The sequence below is a fragment of the Orcinus orca genome, chromosome 10 (assembly GCF_937001465.1).
Source record: "Orcinus orca chromosome 10, mOrcOrc1.1, whole genome shotgun sequence".
NCBI classification, from domain to species: Eukaryota; Metazoa; Chordata; class Mammalia; order Artiodactyla; family Delphinidae; genus Orcinus; species Orcinus orca.
The window spans coordinates 21047857-21064743 of NC_064568.1; the positions used below are offsets into that span (position 1 = coordinate 21047857).

A 16887-nucleotide genomic window follows, 5' to 3' on the forward strand; every position below is an offset into this window, starting at 1 on the left:
GTAGTAACCACGCACGTCACCAAGCGCTCCCCTCAAGTGCAGGCACCCCTCTTCATTAGAACAAGGGCTGAGGTCCAACATGCCACAGCTCTTACTTTGCATTATTCCTTTTTCCTTGTTTTTAAAGGAAACTACGCATCAACTCGTGATAGCTTTTAAATGTTTTATATGAAACAAGAAGTCTCCGTTGTGGTCTCAGTTTTTAAAAAATGAATAAGCAACTCCATTTTTTCATCCAATAGACATTTATTGAGCAGCTGCTTTTGCAAGGTGCCAGCTATAAGCTCGGGGGTCCAGGGATTAAGAAGACAGATAGGGTCCCTGGAGGCAGATATTATGTAACAAAGTACATCATTCTTTAATTACAGTTGTGTAAAGTGCTGCGGAAGAGCAGTTTAGAGAGCTAAAAGAACACATAACACTCAGAGTAAGAGTGATGGAGCCCATGGCTATTCCACACACTCTGCATCAGCTTATTCAAAGCTCGTAGCAAGGCACCAGTACTGTTTCCATTATGCAGATCAGGTAACAGAGTAACAAAGAGATGAGGTCATTTGGCCACGTGGTGCCACTAGCAAACCGTCTAAGTCAGGATTTGAACCCCGGGTGATCTGAGTTCGGAGTCTTCACTCCTAACCACTACACAATGGCTTCTATGAGAGACTCACTTTTTTTTTTTTTTTTTTTTGCGGTACGCGGGCCTCTCACTGCTGTGGCCTCTCCCATTGCAGAGCACAGGCTCCGGACGCGCAGGCTCAGCGGTCATGGCTCACAGGCCCAGCCGCTCCGCGGCACGTGGGATCCTCCTGGACCAGGGCACGAATCCGTGTCCCCTGCATCGGCAGGCAGACTCTCAACCACTGCGCCACCAGGGAAGCCCGAGAGACTCACTTTTAATCTGTGTTTTTAAGGGTAAATTGGTTTAGCCAGGCACTTTCCAAATGCCCTCATGCTTTGAGGTGGGAAGGAGATCATACGAAGAAGAACTAGAAGAAGATCAGTGTGGCTGGAGCCCAGAGAGCAAAAGGGAAAGGAGTGCAAGACCAGGGGAAGGGTGGACAGGGAGCAGGCGGTGCAGGACGAGGTGGGCCGCATGGGTGATGGAAGCTTTTCTTCCAACTGAATCGGGTCAGCTCCAAAGCTAGACCCCCTCGGTCAAGAAGACCCTCTCGGGAACCTCCCATTCCTGTGAGATGGACACATGGAGGGAAGTTCTCCTGATCTGGCTAGATTATTCCAGATCCATTTACCTTTGTGTATGCACAAAGCATCCTGCTCGAGGATGTTTTATCTGTGTCATCAGTCTGTCCCACTGATGTCTTTTCCAAGCCCATACGTTTTCTGCCTTTTCTGGGAGCTGCAGAATTACATTTTTCTTAGTGGTCCATGTAGCCACACTGCGCCTGTAGCAGGTCCAACTGTCATCATCATTCATCGTGGCTAACAGAATGACAGGTGCTGTGTTGGGCTCTTTCTACCTGTTCTAGTGTTCCAGCCCCAACTCCATGAGTTAGACACTGTTACTATCGATATTTTTCAGATAAAGAAACCGATTTACAGGGGTTAAATGACTGGCCCAGAGTCCCACCAGCTAATTGTCAGAGTCAGGTCTTGCATCCTGGGTTGCCTGATGCCAAAGTGCGTGCTTAACCCTGCGGATCTCACTTCCTATTTTACAGATGCAAAAACTGTCCAAAGTTAATGATAGAACTGATTCTAAAACTCAGATTTTACATGAAGTTTCATTTTCTAGGCCAACATTAAATCTCATAGGAAAAATGAAAAAGAAAGGAAACTGAATAGAACACTGTGGACCTTCACCATGACCTGAAGTAGCCTTGTAAACATGTTACAGATTTACCAGCCCACAGAGATATGTTACCCGCCCGCCGGCTAAATTGGTAACACGGGCAAAAATAGAGGGATCTGAAGGGAGTGGGGGAATCTGGATATTAACCAGTAGGAGTTTGGAAGAGAGAATTAAGAGTAAAACAGGATAGTTTTGGTATTTTTTATAAGTCATAGTCACTCGGTGCCAAGCACTGTGCCAAGTTCTTGACAAGTACTCACTCATTTAACCCTCACAACAAGCTGATAAAGTTGGTCATATGTGTATGTCCATTTTATGGATGAGGACCAATGCAACAGTCTTGTCATTCTCTCTCTCTCTCTTTGATTTTTGCCACCCCACTCCCAGTCTCATCTCCTGATAGGAACCAGAGTTATCCTTTACAAATGTCCCCCGATCTTGTTTCCCCCTTGCCTAAAAGCCTCCAATGGCCTCCCACTGCCTTTGCAATAGGACCCATGCTCCTAACTCCTGATATAGCCTAGGGGTTTTCAGACTTCAGCATGCAACAGAGTGACCTGGACGGCTTGCTAAAACACAGATGGTTAGTCGCCACTCCACATTCCTTAGCGAGCTGCAGTTAATAGTGACACTGTGAGTCCGGGAACCACACTTTGAGGACCACTCATGAGCCCCTCATTGATCCCCTGACCTTGTCTACTATAGTCTCCCTTTTGGTGCCAAGCTCCAGCCACGTTTGCTGCTACTTTTTTCTTAAACTGCGCATTCTCAGTGGGACAGCTTTTCTCCAAGGAGGATGAAAATTGGTTCTTGGGGGCAAACATTAAAACCTCTGACATTACAGTAGTTTGTGGACTTCAAAAGCTCAACTCTACCCGATAGATATACAATATATCTGTGATATTAAAATTTCATGAGGGAGGAGGGCATAAGGGGAAAAATAAATGTCTAGAGAAGCTCCTTAAGAGTGTAATCATGAAAAAAAAGAGTTCTGTGACAAATGAAGCCTATTCCTGCCACAGGGCCTTTGCACTTCTTGGGCCTCTGTCTGGAATGTTCTTTTTCCAGATCTTCCCAAGTCTGACTCTTCATCATTCCCCTCAGACTTTTATCTGCAGGGCTATTGTAAAATTCTCCAATTCTTCAAAAGTGCTTTTCTCTTCACTGATTTCAGTCTAATAAAAGGCTTCAGGGGCTTCCCTGGTGGCGCAGTGGTTGAGAGTCCGCCTGCCGATGCAGGGGACACGGGTTCGTGCCCCGGTCTGGGAAGATCCCACATGCCGCGGAGCAGCTGGGCCCGTGAGCCATGTCCGCTGAGCCTGCGCGTCCGGAGCCTGTGCTCCGCAACGGGAGAGGCCACAACAGTGAGAGGCCCGTGTACCGAAAAAAAAAAAAAAAGTCTTCAGGGACTGACAAGGTGAGCGCTCAAGGCAGCAGGACCCTGCTGACGGAGCACTGCAGATTCCCCAGAGCACCCCTGGGTTGGGAGCACTGAATCCTCTTTTACAATTCTAATGGAATGTTCTGGGAGCCTTCCCACTGTAAAATGCACAGGAGGAAGCATTGCAGGCAGGAGCTGGCTTATATTTTAGTTTTGTTTTTTCTTTTAACTTTACTTTTTTCGTGAATACTCTTATAAGGGCCAGGAGATGGTGTGGGGCAGTACAAAGAAGGAACTCTCCATCTGGCTCTGTCTAGCTGTGTGACCACAGACAAGTCACTTCCCTTCTTTGAGCCTTCATGGCCTCATCTGTAAAATATGGATATGACAAATGGAGGATAATCTGCAAAAATAATGACTCACTGTGCCATGCATCTGAAACTAACATGATATTATAAATCAAATATACTTCAATTGAAGTATGAAAAGGATATGAATTAACAGAGAAAAATAGGGATATGACACTTCTGCCACATCAAAACTTGCTGTAAAGTTTCAAAGGAGAAATAGAGGCCAAGGCACTTTGAAAGTTTAAAGCACTCCAGACAGCCAAGGTGATATTATTACTAATTGAAACATTCAGAACAAGTTTATACATGGCCGGAGCTTCTTGCTTCCTTCTCTTCTGTAGAGTTCAGGGACAGAAAAGAACCTGCCCACCACCTGCTCAGTACCTGAACGTGGCCTTTGAGAACACCCACACTGAAGGGGCCTGTAGCAATTACCTGGTTTTTATTAGTGAAAAGTATAATAATATTACATGTTATTACCATTTGTAAAGTGTACACTCTGCTAAGCATTTTATGTATATTATCTCATGTGACCCTCCCAGCCCTGGGCAGGGGGGTGCTATTATTATCCCTGTTTTCAGGTGAGGAAACCAAGGCTCAAGAGAAGTGAAGTATCTGTGTAAGACCAACAGGTGCTGTAGAGGAGAGCTGGGATTTAAACCCAAGTCTGACTAACGCCAGAACCTATGGTCTTGACCATCACACTTCTTAAATAATATACTATACTTTAAAAGGTAGTAAGGGCTGCTTCTTATGGGACGCTTATATTGCACTTAGGCAAAATTATCCCCATTTTACAGCAGCTACTCAAAGAAGGTAAGTGGCTTCCCTGAAGTGTCCAGCTAGTTCGAGGCAGCACCAGGAACAGGCATCATGCCCACTGGACTTGTGAGGGGCTGCGCCTAAGCACTGCCCTGAACCAAGTAGCTGAATGGGCGGCTCCAACCTGATTTACCCCCCCGCCCCGACTAGAGCAAGTATGATCAGAAAAGCACTAGAAATTCTGGAAATTGATGACTTGCCAATGACTTTGCGTAATCCACCATCCAGGCCACTCTTAAGAGAGGCAGCCATCCTTCTTTAAAGGACCACACCACCACCACCCCCAACCTTCAGAAATGCTGCTCTATGAGAGCACATGTAAGAAACAACACTGAGGCAGGGCCGCAGGGGGAGATATTTGGTTCCCTGGTTACAGCCCCAAGTGTCGGGTGAGATTTCCTCTCACAAGGCTGGTCCCTTCTGACGGGGGCAGAACGGAACTGAGATTATTTCAGAGCAGGAATAGAAATGGGGAGAAACTTGCCGACAGAGCATAATGACACAGGCTCAATTCTGCTTGTCATGAAAAAGGTGGAAACGTCTTTCATCGAGGCTTTAAGGTCACAGTGGCGTGCTTTAGCAGAGTTCCAATGGTCTGATAGATTCCAGAAGGAATCTGGCCATTAAGAAGCCGAGGAGTCCCTCACTTGCCAATGAGACCTTAACAGTAGAAATAGGCAGAAAACTCAAAAGTGGATCAGGGGCTTACCCTGGTGGCACAGAGGTTGAGAGTCCACCTGCTGATGCAGGGGACGCGGGTTCGTGCCCCGGTCCGGGAAGATCGCACATGCCACGGAGCGGCTGGGCCTGTGAGCCATGGCCACTGAGCCTGCGCGTCTGGAGCCTGTGCTCCGCAACGGGAGAGGCCACAGCAGTGAGAGACCCTCGTACCAAAAAAAAAAAGGGTGGGGGGGAATCAGGAGCTGGAAATGAAGGGAAATTCATTTATTCCACACATATTTATTTAGCTCCACAATGGGCTAGGCACCGTCTTAGGGGCTAGGAAAGCAGCAGCAAATGAAACTTACATTCCAGTAGCAAAAGAACAGGGAAAGCAAATGACACTGAACATTTGATATGCGAGTTGTAGTCCTGGGTCAGGAGAACCTCAGCAATGAGCTTGTCCCCTGGGGATTTTTTCAAGTACAATAATAAAGTATAACAAGCCCCGGTTATGTTGGCCTCTGTCAAGCTCTGTGCTCTGTTGGTAGGCATTTCTAGCCCCATTTTAGAGATGTAATAAGTAAGTCCTAGGAAAGTTAAGTCAGCTGAGCTTTGAACAGTTGTGTCGGAATCTAAAGCCTCTGTTCTTTCCTCTTTGTCATGTGGTCTCTCAGTGGCCTCAACATCTTGACCTAGAGCTCAGAGCAGCACCCTGCCCCCAGACCTCCTTCTCCCATCGAACTTCCCCAGCGGTGTGCTGGTAAGTAGTTAACAACCAGCTGTCTGGGGAAAAGGGTACTGATTGGTTGTATTTGCCAATTTCCATGGTGTAAATACTCTCACCTTGACCGACTTCATGTTACCAAGGTCACAACACTGAGTTGGGGAAAGATGAGCATTAGGTACCATTAAAGAGCATTGCTTTCACTGATTCACTAGACATTGAAAACCTCAAGAGCAAAGAGAATAGTAAAAGGGAGTAAAATAATTGGAAAGTGATGAATTTATTTCCAATTTAGTGAGCATTTATTACCCTTGTTTTTAATGTAATTTATTTCGATTTAAGTTGACATACTTTAATTTTTAATATTGGTTGTGCTTAAAAACCAGCTTGAAAATGGGACAGTAGATGCTCATGAGCTGTTAGGAGACGGCTCCACATCACCATTCTCTCCCTCAAAGGATTCTTTTCTCCTCATTCTGTTTCCTGGTGCTCACGCAGAAGTCTTCTTGGGTTCCTATTTCAAATTTCTCTCATCTTGACCTGTGGCCTTCCAGTTTATGATTTGCTCTGTTTTAATCTTTGAATCCCATGTTAGCCTCAAAAAAAGACTGAATCCTCTTTGAAAACACAACCTGCGTTAGGCGACATTAAAGTTTCATCACCGAGTATTAGAAGCATCTGGGTTGAGTGGGGGAAGGTTTATTCTGTGATGGTAAAATGGGTCTTGGACATTAAGAATTTTTCTATATTGGCCCAAATGAGTTTGACTTTTTTGTTTTCATTATTTGGTAATGCTTTGCTAAATCCCCTACCCAAATATGACATTTCTGTCCACCAAGCTAGGACTCTGGACCTAGTAGAATCCATTTGTATTAATTATAAACTCCCTAAGGACTTATTTCAGCCTCTCCTTATACATGAACCCCAAAGAACGAAGAGATTTTGAAAAGCATAAAGCAGAGACATTCTAACAAGCTGATGAAAAAACTGAAACATGAAAACTCGGACAGTAAGCGTGTCCTCTAAAATTAGGGTAAAGTTGATTTAGGTTTTCTAGTTAATTTTTGCACACGTTTAGGTTTTCAGGGCAATATATGTGATTTGTTTGCTCTGTGGATGGCTTATATTGAGTCCAGATTTCCAAATGTGCTGCACTGAATAAACAGTACCCAGAGTATCTTTAAATTACAAGTATGGTAGTTTATTTTTAAAATCCCTCCACCCGAGCTGTGCTTGTCTTTAAGTTTTTATCTTCAAGTTTTTGAAAGACGCAGTACTTTCGCTCCTTCCTACAGGCTGTTTTTCACGGGAAAAGAGAAAACTGAGTTGGCAAAGCAAAAAGTTTCCAAACCACAGGGTGTCTGCTACTTGCATAATCACTGAAGCTAAAATTTCCATTTTCTACCCGGCGACCGGAGAACTTCTTTTCTGGTCAACCTGAAATGCAGACAAGAACGAAAATCCCCCATGGCCCACGGGCTGTGTTCTCAGCTTTTCTTGGTTCCACTTTGTGACTTTTCCTGTTTACAGTGTCTGTGCCCTCCCATTTTTTCTTTTCTTTTTTGACTCATCGATACTGTACCACGATACCTAAAAATACAGCCTAACGACTGGTTTTAAGTAAAGAGGATGTTTCTTTCTGGGAAAAAAAAAAAAGCAGCAGAAATATCCTGCATGGTTTTCTGAAAATAAACATTTGACAGTCTCTCATCAGTGCCTCATCCGAGTTTCTAATTGGAAGACGAGGCAGAGTATGAATTTATACAGAGAACCCTGTTTTCATGAAGCTATGTCACCTGTTTTTCCCCTTGTTCTTTGGTGAGCTCCTTCTTGAACCTGGCTCAGCCCCTTATTAGCTGGGACCCTTGGGCAAGTCGCTTTCAACCTCTTGGGGTCTCAGCTTCTTTGGTGTAAAACAAAGGGCCAAAAATGTCTACGTGGCAGGATGGTTGTGAGAATTCAATGGATAAAATGTATGCCAAAGCACAGGACATAGACAAGGCAGTCAACATATATTCGCTTCTGTTTTGTGTTAGTGCAAACAAGAGTAGCTAGTCCAGGACACCATTTGGTGGCCATCAGGTACAGAGCAAGAGTTTGCAAGAGTTTCCCCAGCTTTGTTCACACAGGCAGCTCCAAATGGTGGATTTGAGTTAATCTCTTGATTATCACTGAGAAATCAGAATGGAATTAATCCCCAGCTAGTGGGTTGCCTGCTCTCTCCAGGGTTTCACTGGCAGTTTGAGTCTTCAACTCTAGTGTGACAGTTTGACCTCTTAATAACCCAGCAGAACTTTTTCCTTAAGAAAAACAACCGTTGAACCAGCTTAAAATAACCACGTACAGATAACATAATAGCACTCAACAGCTTACAAATCATTTCCACTAATTATAAGACTCACTGCACTACGGTAGGGCTGATAAAGCATGTCAGGCTTAGCACAGACCCTAACGCATAATCGGTGCCGATTAACTTGAGCGTATGACAGGTGATATGACTATCTTCTGAAGTAAACTTTTAGGTTCAACCTGCATTAATACAAGAGACAAACAAAGCTAAATGAGATTGATTCTTACCCATTTTACAGGGACAGAAATGGAGGTTTAGAGAGAGACTCTGATTTTCAGGCCATACTCTTAGTTACATGGCAAAGCCGGGACACAAACCCAAGCCTCCTGATTCTAAATCCTGTGTGCACCTCATTGACACCAGGCTGGTTTCTCCTGATGGCCTTCCGTTCCAGACTTAATAAGTTGTTCCCTTTCTCTCTCCCTCTCTCTCTCTCTCTTCCTTTCTCTCTCTCCCTTTCTCTCTCTCTTTCAAACCTGGCTTTTCTTTTCACCAGCCTTATGAGATCAGGAGATGATCTGATAAGGGATTGTCTTTTATGAGAATGCCTTCCCCGGGGAATGTCTGCTAAAGTTGACTGAAATTGCTTGCCAGGTTGATGCTGAAGCCACAGAAATAGCTTTTCTTGTTTGCTTTTCTCCAGCCTCTGCCAGGCAGAAAGGGGGCTAGCAGTTGTATGCTAACATCCAGAAAACAGGGTTATCCCTCCAATCTCTCCTGGGAGCCACCCGTCAAGAGCAGTGGTCCAATTTAAGTTCTCCTCATCCACTTCCTGAAGTCTCGTGCTTCCTGGTTAAGAAGTGAGCTTCGAAGTGCATTTTGCACGTGCTCAGAACTTAACTGCATTGCCAGTTGAGCTATTTGAGAGCCCTATTCTTATCTGAAAATACCTTGTTTAATTGTTTTTTTTTTAAATTTTATATTGGAGTATAATTGATTAACAGTGTTGTGTTAGAGACTTCCCTGGTGGTCCAGTGGGTAGGACTATGCGCTCCCAGTGCAGGGGGCCCAGGTTCGATCCCTGATCGGGGAACTAGATCCCGCGTGTGTGCCACAACCAAGAGTTCGCATGCCGCAACTAGGAAGTCCGCATGCCGCAGTAAAAGATCCTGCATGGCAACTGGAGATCCTGCATGCCACAACGAGGATCCCACGTACGGCAACTACGACGTGGTGCAGCCTAAATAAATAAATATTTTTTAAAACACCAAAAAACAACAAACAATGTTGTATTAGTTTCAGGTGTACGGCAGAGTGATTCAGTTATACATATACATGTATCTAGTCTTTTTCAAATTCTTTTCCCATTTAGGTTATTACAGAATATTGAGCAGAATTCCCTGTGCTATACAGTAGGTCCTTGTTGGTTATCTGTTTTAAATAGAGCCTTGTGTACATGTCATTCCCAAACTTCTAATCTATCCCTACCCTACCACCATTGTTCTTTTCTTCTCCTTATCTCTAGAGCAGTTGTTCTCAACCAGGGATGATTTTGTCCTCCGGGAGACATTCGGCAGGGTCTGGAGACATTGGTTGTCGCAAGGAGGGAGGGAGTACTGGCATCTGTTGGGTAGAGGCAGGGGTGCTGCTAAACATCCTACAATGCACAAGGGCACCCCCCCAAGCAAAGAATTATCTGGCCTCAAATATCAGTAGTGCCAACGTTGAGAAATCCCACTGTAGGACAAGCTCCAGAGACAGTGCCCTGTGGATCTCGTTTGCAAATATATATTAGTATCGAGAACAGTGCTCGCATGTAGGAGGTGCTCGGTAAATATTGGTTGAGTGAATGAATGAACACACGATCCAGAGCTTCTCCACATTGAATTAATTGCACTGTGTGCTAGACTGCATCTTAAGACTAGAATAACAGAGTTAGGCCCAGGCAGCCACCTAACCGATAGGTAATCATCCTACACCCAGAGTGTTCACATAAGCAGGACAGGGCTGGCAGCACAAGAGGCAGGGTTAATTCCATCCTGATACTCACTGAAAATCATTAACAAACACATAGACAGCGTTTTTAGCGGCCGCCCATATTTCTTCAGTGTATGGCCAGGAGATAGCCGAGGAAAGGTGATTACGAAAACCTTTGCAAACCTCTGACCTTGCTTTCAGATAGTGGCAGGAACCAAGCAGCTGTGGTTTGGTGAATCTAGATCAAGCTTTTCCAGAACATGCTTGGTGATCAAGATGATATGTAAAATGCCTAAGCTATGTGTGATTTAATATGTAAGACTAATAGGTGGGGGCTTCCTTGGTGGCGCAGTGGTTAAGAATCCGCCTGCCAATGCAGGGGACACGGGTTCGAGCCCTGGCCTGGGAAGATCCCACATGCCAGGGAGCAACTAAGCCCATGCACCACAACCACTGAGCCTGCTCTCTAGAGCCTGCGAGCCACAACTACTGAAGCCCGTGAGCCACAACTACTGAGCCTGAGCTCTAGAGCCCATGAGCCACAACTACTGAAGCCCGTGAGCCACAACTACTGAGCCTGTGCTCTAGAGCCCATGAGCCACAACTACTGAAGCCCATGTGCCACAACTACTGAGCCTGAGCTCTACAGCCCGTGAGCCACAACTACTGAGCCCGCGAGCCACAACTACTGAAGCCTGTGCACCTAGAGCCGGTGCTCTGCAACAAGAGAAGCCACCACAATGAGAAGCCCGCACACTGCAATGAAGAGTAGCCCCTGCTCACCGCAACTAGAGAAAGCCTGCACACAGCAATGAAGACCCAACGCAGCCAAAAATAAATAAATAGATAGATAAATAAATAAATAAATACTTCTGAAAAAACAAAAGACGAATGGGTGGGAAATAACATTGTAACAGAAGTCGTGTAACACGGCCATGCAGGGCAAACTGCGAATCAGATGCCTGAATTTAAGTCCTACTCTGCCTCCTTCTAGCTCTTCGACCTAGTGGAGACCTGTGGGCTGGGGTCTGTCAGTTACCTTCTCTGAACCTCAGTTTTCTCACCTACACAGTGAAGCAGGATTGGAATCTACCTCACAGGGTTGTCATGAGAGAATTGAAAAGGCCCATGTAAATAAAAGAAAGGTCTCTGGAAAGAGCCAGCCCACCGCAACAGTTACTTACTAACATTTTTTCTAAGGCAGATTACTCAGCTACTCAATTTCATATTTGGTTAACTGAATTCTCCCCACCCCGGCCCATTTTCCTTTCCTCTTCTGCTGCTTTTATGCCACGGGTGCTTTTTCCTTACTTACTGTCTCTCGTTTTCCTACTCCAGTCCCAGTGAACCTGCAAGGGACGCCCAAGAGTCCTACTTTGATACGACTAATGGTCCTGAGATTCTACCCCAGGTCACAGCAACATGACCCTAGATAAGTTACTGAACCTCTCTGCCCTTCAGTAGTTATGCCACCTATAAAATCTCAACAATAAAACTTCTTCCTCCTAGGGTTGTTCACAGCATGAAGGAAGATACTACCCACATGAAGTGCTTAGCACTCGTGTGACATGTCCTACATGCTTCCTAGAAGCTAGGAGAATGGTTGGTTGATAGTGAAAAAAGAAGTTCCCAGTGATTGCACACTGGGAGGGCAGGCACCGTCTTGAAAGACCGTGAGGGGAAATCGCAGCTGACTGGGATTGGAGACATCTGTGTCAGTCTAGGCCATTCTCTGAACGAGAGTGTCAATAGCTCATATTCACTCAGCACCCAGAGATGATATAAAGGGACCCTGTTCAGCTGGAGTTGACATCATGTGGGTGAAATCTAAAACCCTGTCCACTCAATAGATCCCAAAGTAAGAACGTCCTAGATACGTCCCTCTCTCCAATTCCTCCAGGATGTCTCATCTCGTGAGGAATTAATAGCTCACCTTGTTCTCTGGGTGGAAAGCTTGTTTTTTAAATGTGTAAGTCTGTCTGGGTCAAGGCTTGAGAGGTGTTTTTGGAACATCCTCACTTTACATTATGCTCTACATGTTTAAATCACTTGTGAATATTTCATTGGTACCTGTGTCTAGACTCTGACCAGTTAAAGTATTCCTCCCCTGAGCAGAGATTTATTGCCCACATTTTACTGTGTACCAGGCCCTGTTCCAGGCCCTGGGGATACAATGGTAAACAAATCAACCAAGGCCTCTCCCGTGGAGTTTACATTCTGGTGGTGAAAGATAGAGGATAAACAAACAACAACCAAAAAGAAATACTAGCTACAAAGAAAATAAAGCAGTGTGGTATGAGAGACAGTGTCCAGGCTGTACTTTACACTGAGGATAGGGAAGGCCTTTTGGGGATGGTGACATTTGATTTAACATCTAAAAGATGCAAAAGCACCCAGTCGTGCCGTGATCTGGGAAAAGAGCATTCCAGACAGAGGGAACAGCATATGCAAAGTCTCAAAGTAGGAACAAGGCTTTATTCTGAGGAAGAAAAGAAGGTCGGGAGTTCCCTGGCGGTCCAGTGGTTAATACTCTGCGCTTCCATTACATGGGGCGTGGGTTCGATTCCTGGTCCGGGAACTAACATCCCACATGCTGGGTGGCCAAATAAATAAATAAAGATAAAGATAAGAAAAAAGAAAAGGTCAGTATGGCTGGTGTGTCCAGGCAAGGCAGATGGGTTGGACATTAAGTTAGAGAGGGTGGTGAGTCAGGTTATGTGGACACTGTGAGCGAGGCAAGGAGTCGGATTCTCCATTGTATTGCTTGAGAAGCCCCTGGGCGTTTTTAAGCAGACAAGTGAAGGGACTGGATCTGTATTTTGAAGAGATCATTCACAGGGCCATACGGAAATTGGACTCAAAAGCACCAAGCCCGGTTAGGTAGCTGATTTTGCACACATCCAGGCAAGATTAGACTCTAATGATGGTGGATAGGTCATCCCACAAAAAATCTTGGGGAGTCATTTTAATGAGACAGGTCCTCTTTTGCTGAACTTTCAGAAAAGGTCAAAAGGGAATGAGAGAGAGGAAATGAAGCTCGCTGCTTCCTTACCAAGCTTTTATATTTCCGTGTTCCAAAGAGCTACTAAAGCAAAACCAAAGTAGGCTGGGCTTCTGGTCCTTTTTTGGTATTTCCTGTTGCTTTCTAAGCGGCTCCCGGTCATTAGGAATGATCCCACCCTGCCCTATCTTGACTTGCCTTAGGGGTTTTTTTGGGTTTTATTTCGTTTGTTTTTTGTTTGTTTTACCGATTCTCTGCTCTCCTCTCCTGAGTCAGGTAGTGGGATTGGGATTTGGTGGGGCATGAGGGTAAAGTTCACACAGACTTGAACCCCACTATAGGCTGCACATCAGCGCACCCCATGAAGCCAGAGTTCTTGCCAGTTCTCACTTCCCTTCTGATCTTCCTCATTTAACCACTGACCAGATGGAGAAGGTCCTTCCACCAGCACTCAGCGCTTAGCCTCTGAGGACCTGCTCTATCATCTGGGGAGCAAACGCAGGGCAGCCACTGAGGTGGGAGTTTTAATCCAACATGCACAATTTTAACCTCCGATTTCTGGAGGTTGAAGACGGGAGAGGGTGGTGGGAAGGGTATCAAGTCTGGGTGGGTGTCAAGCGAAACTTTCCAAAGAGATCAATTTCTTACATGTTCTTCTATTCCACGCGAGGCATTGCTGCTATTAGCTGTCACTGGGTAGGAGCTAAATCCGAAACTGCTCTGATGGTCTCTATGGGGCTCAAAGGTGATTTTGAATGTGTAGGTATAATCATTGTGATCCATGAACAGCTCCCTTCAAATATAACTCCTGTGGATGAAATTAGAAGAGAAAGCTTCAGTGGGAGTCATGTTTGAAAATAAGTAAGAAATGCCCAGTTTTTTTTTCTTTTTATGTTTACGGTATTTTTAAAAAATTAAAAGAAACAAATCCATTTGTTGGGAAAAGAAGTGCATTTGCATAAGGTGGTATTTAGCAGCTGAGTAACCTCATGCTTACCTCATGTCAGGCCTGGAAGACAGAGTCCTGAGTTTTATTATGTAAGTTTCAGGTGTACAACATAGTGATTCACAATTTTTAAAGATTATGTTGCATTTAAAGTTATTATAAAATATTGGCTATATTCCCTGTGCTGTACAATATATCCTTGTAGACTTTTTTTTTTCCCCGATATGCGGGCCTCTCACTGTTGTGGCCTCTCCCGTTGCGGAGCACAGGCTCCGGACGCGCAGGCTCAGCGGCCGTGGCTCACGGGCCCAGTCGCTCCGCGGCATGTGGGATCTTCCCGGACCGGGGCACGAACCTGTGTCCCCTGCACCGGCAGGTGGACTCTCAACCACTCCACAACCAGGGAAGCCCCCTATTCATTTTATACATAGTAGTTTGTACGGGTGAATCCCCTACCCTATCTTGCCCCTCCCCCTTTTCCTTTCCCCACTGGTAACCACTAATTTGTTCTCTATATCTGTGAGTCTGTTCCTTTTTTCTTATATTCACTAGTTGGTTTTATTTTTTAGGTTCCAGAGTCCTGAGTTTTAATCCTGGGGCTCACATTGACTTGCTGTGTGGCACCAGGCACATCTTTCCTTAATTTCCCCACATTCCAAATAAGCGGCGGTGATTAGATCCCTTCCAAGACTCTAAGTTCTACAATTCTAACTAATTCTAGTCAAATGATTTTGCCCTGGTACTGAGATGACTTTTCACACCTGCTTTATGACGCGTTGTTTTTCCCTTTCTACCCACTCATCTCCTCTCCTGAAAATGGGCTCTGTGGGAAGGCTTTCCCACAATTTGTCACTTTATAGTGTAGGGAGTACCTAGTGGGTAGCTAAGTGGTTAAGAGCTTGGACTTTGAGTTTGGGTCTAGTTCTGCCATTTATGTATCTTGTTATTTATAATCTCTCTAGTAACCTCCTTCTCCTGTGTTATTGGGAGATAAGATTACCTGTCTCATGTGAGTATCACAAGGGCTTGCATATGTTAATACATGTAAAGTGATTAGTGCAGTGCCTGGAATGTAGAAAGGCTATTATTAAAATACCTAGCCAGGGACTTCCCTGGCAGTCCAGTGGTTAAGAATCCGTGCTTCTACTGCAGGGGGCATGGGTTCGATCCCTGATTAGGGAACTAAGATCCCTCATGCCATGTGATGCAGCCAAAAATACATAAATAAATAAAATGCCTAGCCAGGTGGCAGGGTCACAGAAGGACACAGGAACTAATGTTCCCCTCTCTCTTTTTATTTCTGCTCCATCATCTCTGGAGAATGTTTCCACCATGTACTTTTTAACTTTACCTGTCATTTATCTTCTTTAAAATGGGTTAGTAATATTCCTCCCATTAAAAAGCTTTTTTTTTTTTTTAAATGGGAGGATAAATGGATTACAGAAAAGTTTAGCTGTTTGCTTGTTAATTTTCAAGCACATGGGGACTATAATAAATGTGGTCCTCAGAAGCGGTATATTTCACTTTCAAGAGTGTCAGATTAAAAGCTGTCAGGACGTTGCTTATGAGGTTTGGAAAGACTGAGTAACTTTTTTAAGGTAACAGAGGTAGTAAGAGAGAAAATATGATTGTGAGCCCAAGTCTGGCTTAGAACGCTTGTACAAGTTCCATCATTTCTCAGGCCTCAGTTTCCTGGTGCTTGAAATGAGGATGCCTCCTTTCATAGGCTTGTGTAGAGATTGAAATAGTATTTTTTTAAAAGAAGAGAACATGAGTGGTACTTTTATTCTGAAGTCTCTTCTGTTTTTCTCTTACCATCACATAAATGCATTGGTTCACACTTGGTTCACACGTAGCTTGGATTTGAAATTTTATCCCCCTAAACTTTGTTAGAAACCCTGTTACACTGGAAGGTCTGCATTAGGACTACCTGACTTTTGGTCAGTTATTTTGGAATACTTTATGTTAATGAGGGTCAGGTGTCAAATCCTTTGCCTGGTGCACAGCAGGCCTTCCTTTGACGTTTGGTTGTGTCTCTTCCCTGGTACAGAGTGAACTTGAATGTAGTTTTCTTATTCACATAGTAGGACTCCCAGGAACCTGGCAGATAATACACATGTGTGAGCCAGAGACCACCAACACTACCTACAGAGGGGGCTGTTCTGCTCTACCCTGGCCACATGTGGCCATGAAGGAAATCCAGCCCAGTGTTTCTAGACCTTACCATCTAAATTTTTTTTAAATGGCATCTCCTGATTTCTAATAGCAGCAACTGAAATTTATTCATAAGCATTGTTTTGACCAACAAGATACATCCACCACCTTTCAACTTTTGATTTAAGTGACAAGGGCAGGTTTTTCTGTGGTTATTAATGATCAAATTAGCCCTTTGAGCTCCCGGAGGAGCCATCCTCCCACGTAGGAAAGGGCTTGGTGAGGACTGTGGGCTCAGATATGCCAGGATTCAAGTGTGCCAGTGTGGGCATAAAACTGTAGCAGTTTCTCCCCAGTTCATCTGCACTGCCCTTCTCCAGTTTGTGTGTGTGTATCATCACATCACATGGTGGGGTGTTTGTTTAGTCCCTTCCCCAGGCCCCCCACCCCAGATGTCAGCCTCTCTCTTGGCTGATGTATTGTCCATGATGGGAGTATCAGTGATTCTGAGCAGATGATTTTACCATATTAATGACATCATCCGGGGAGTGTGTCCTCTGGGATCTTTTGCCTTTGTTTAGGTATAGATACCTGTGGTGTCGTATGAAGATGCTTTTAGTTGCAATAAGCAGACTCCAACTCAAGTTAGCTTAAGAGAGGGAGGCAGGGAAAAAGTGGATTCATTGAAGGAATACAGGGATGTTTTATGGAACTCAAGAACAAGGATTCTGGATAAACCGTAATGGAAAAGAGTATTAAAAAGAATGTA

At 44.7% G+C, this 16887-nt stretch overlaps 1 protein-coding gene across 7 annotated transcripts in view; it reads left to right on the forward strand.

Moving 5' to 3' along the window:
• FRMD4B (FERM domain containing 4B) overlaps positions 1-16887 on the forward strand; it is a 334728-nt gene that overhangs the window by 190331 nt on the left and 127510 nt on the right. The window contains exon 1 of one of the 7 annotated variants that reach the window (XM_049715806.1): positions 5768-5786. The exons of the other annotated variants lie outside the window; for them this stretch is intronic. The gene's annotated coding sequence lies outside the window, so the exon portion shown is untranslated. Of the gene's footprint in view, positions 1-5767; positions 5787-16887 lie in introns of those variants that run through there. 7 annotated transcript variants of the gene reach the window in all.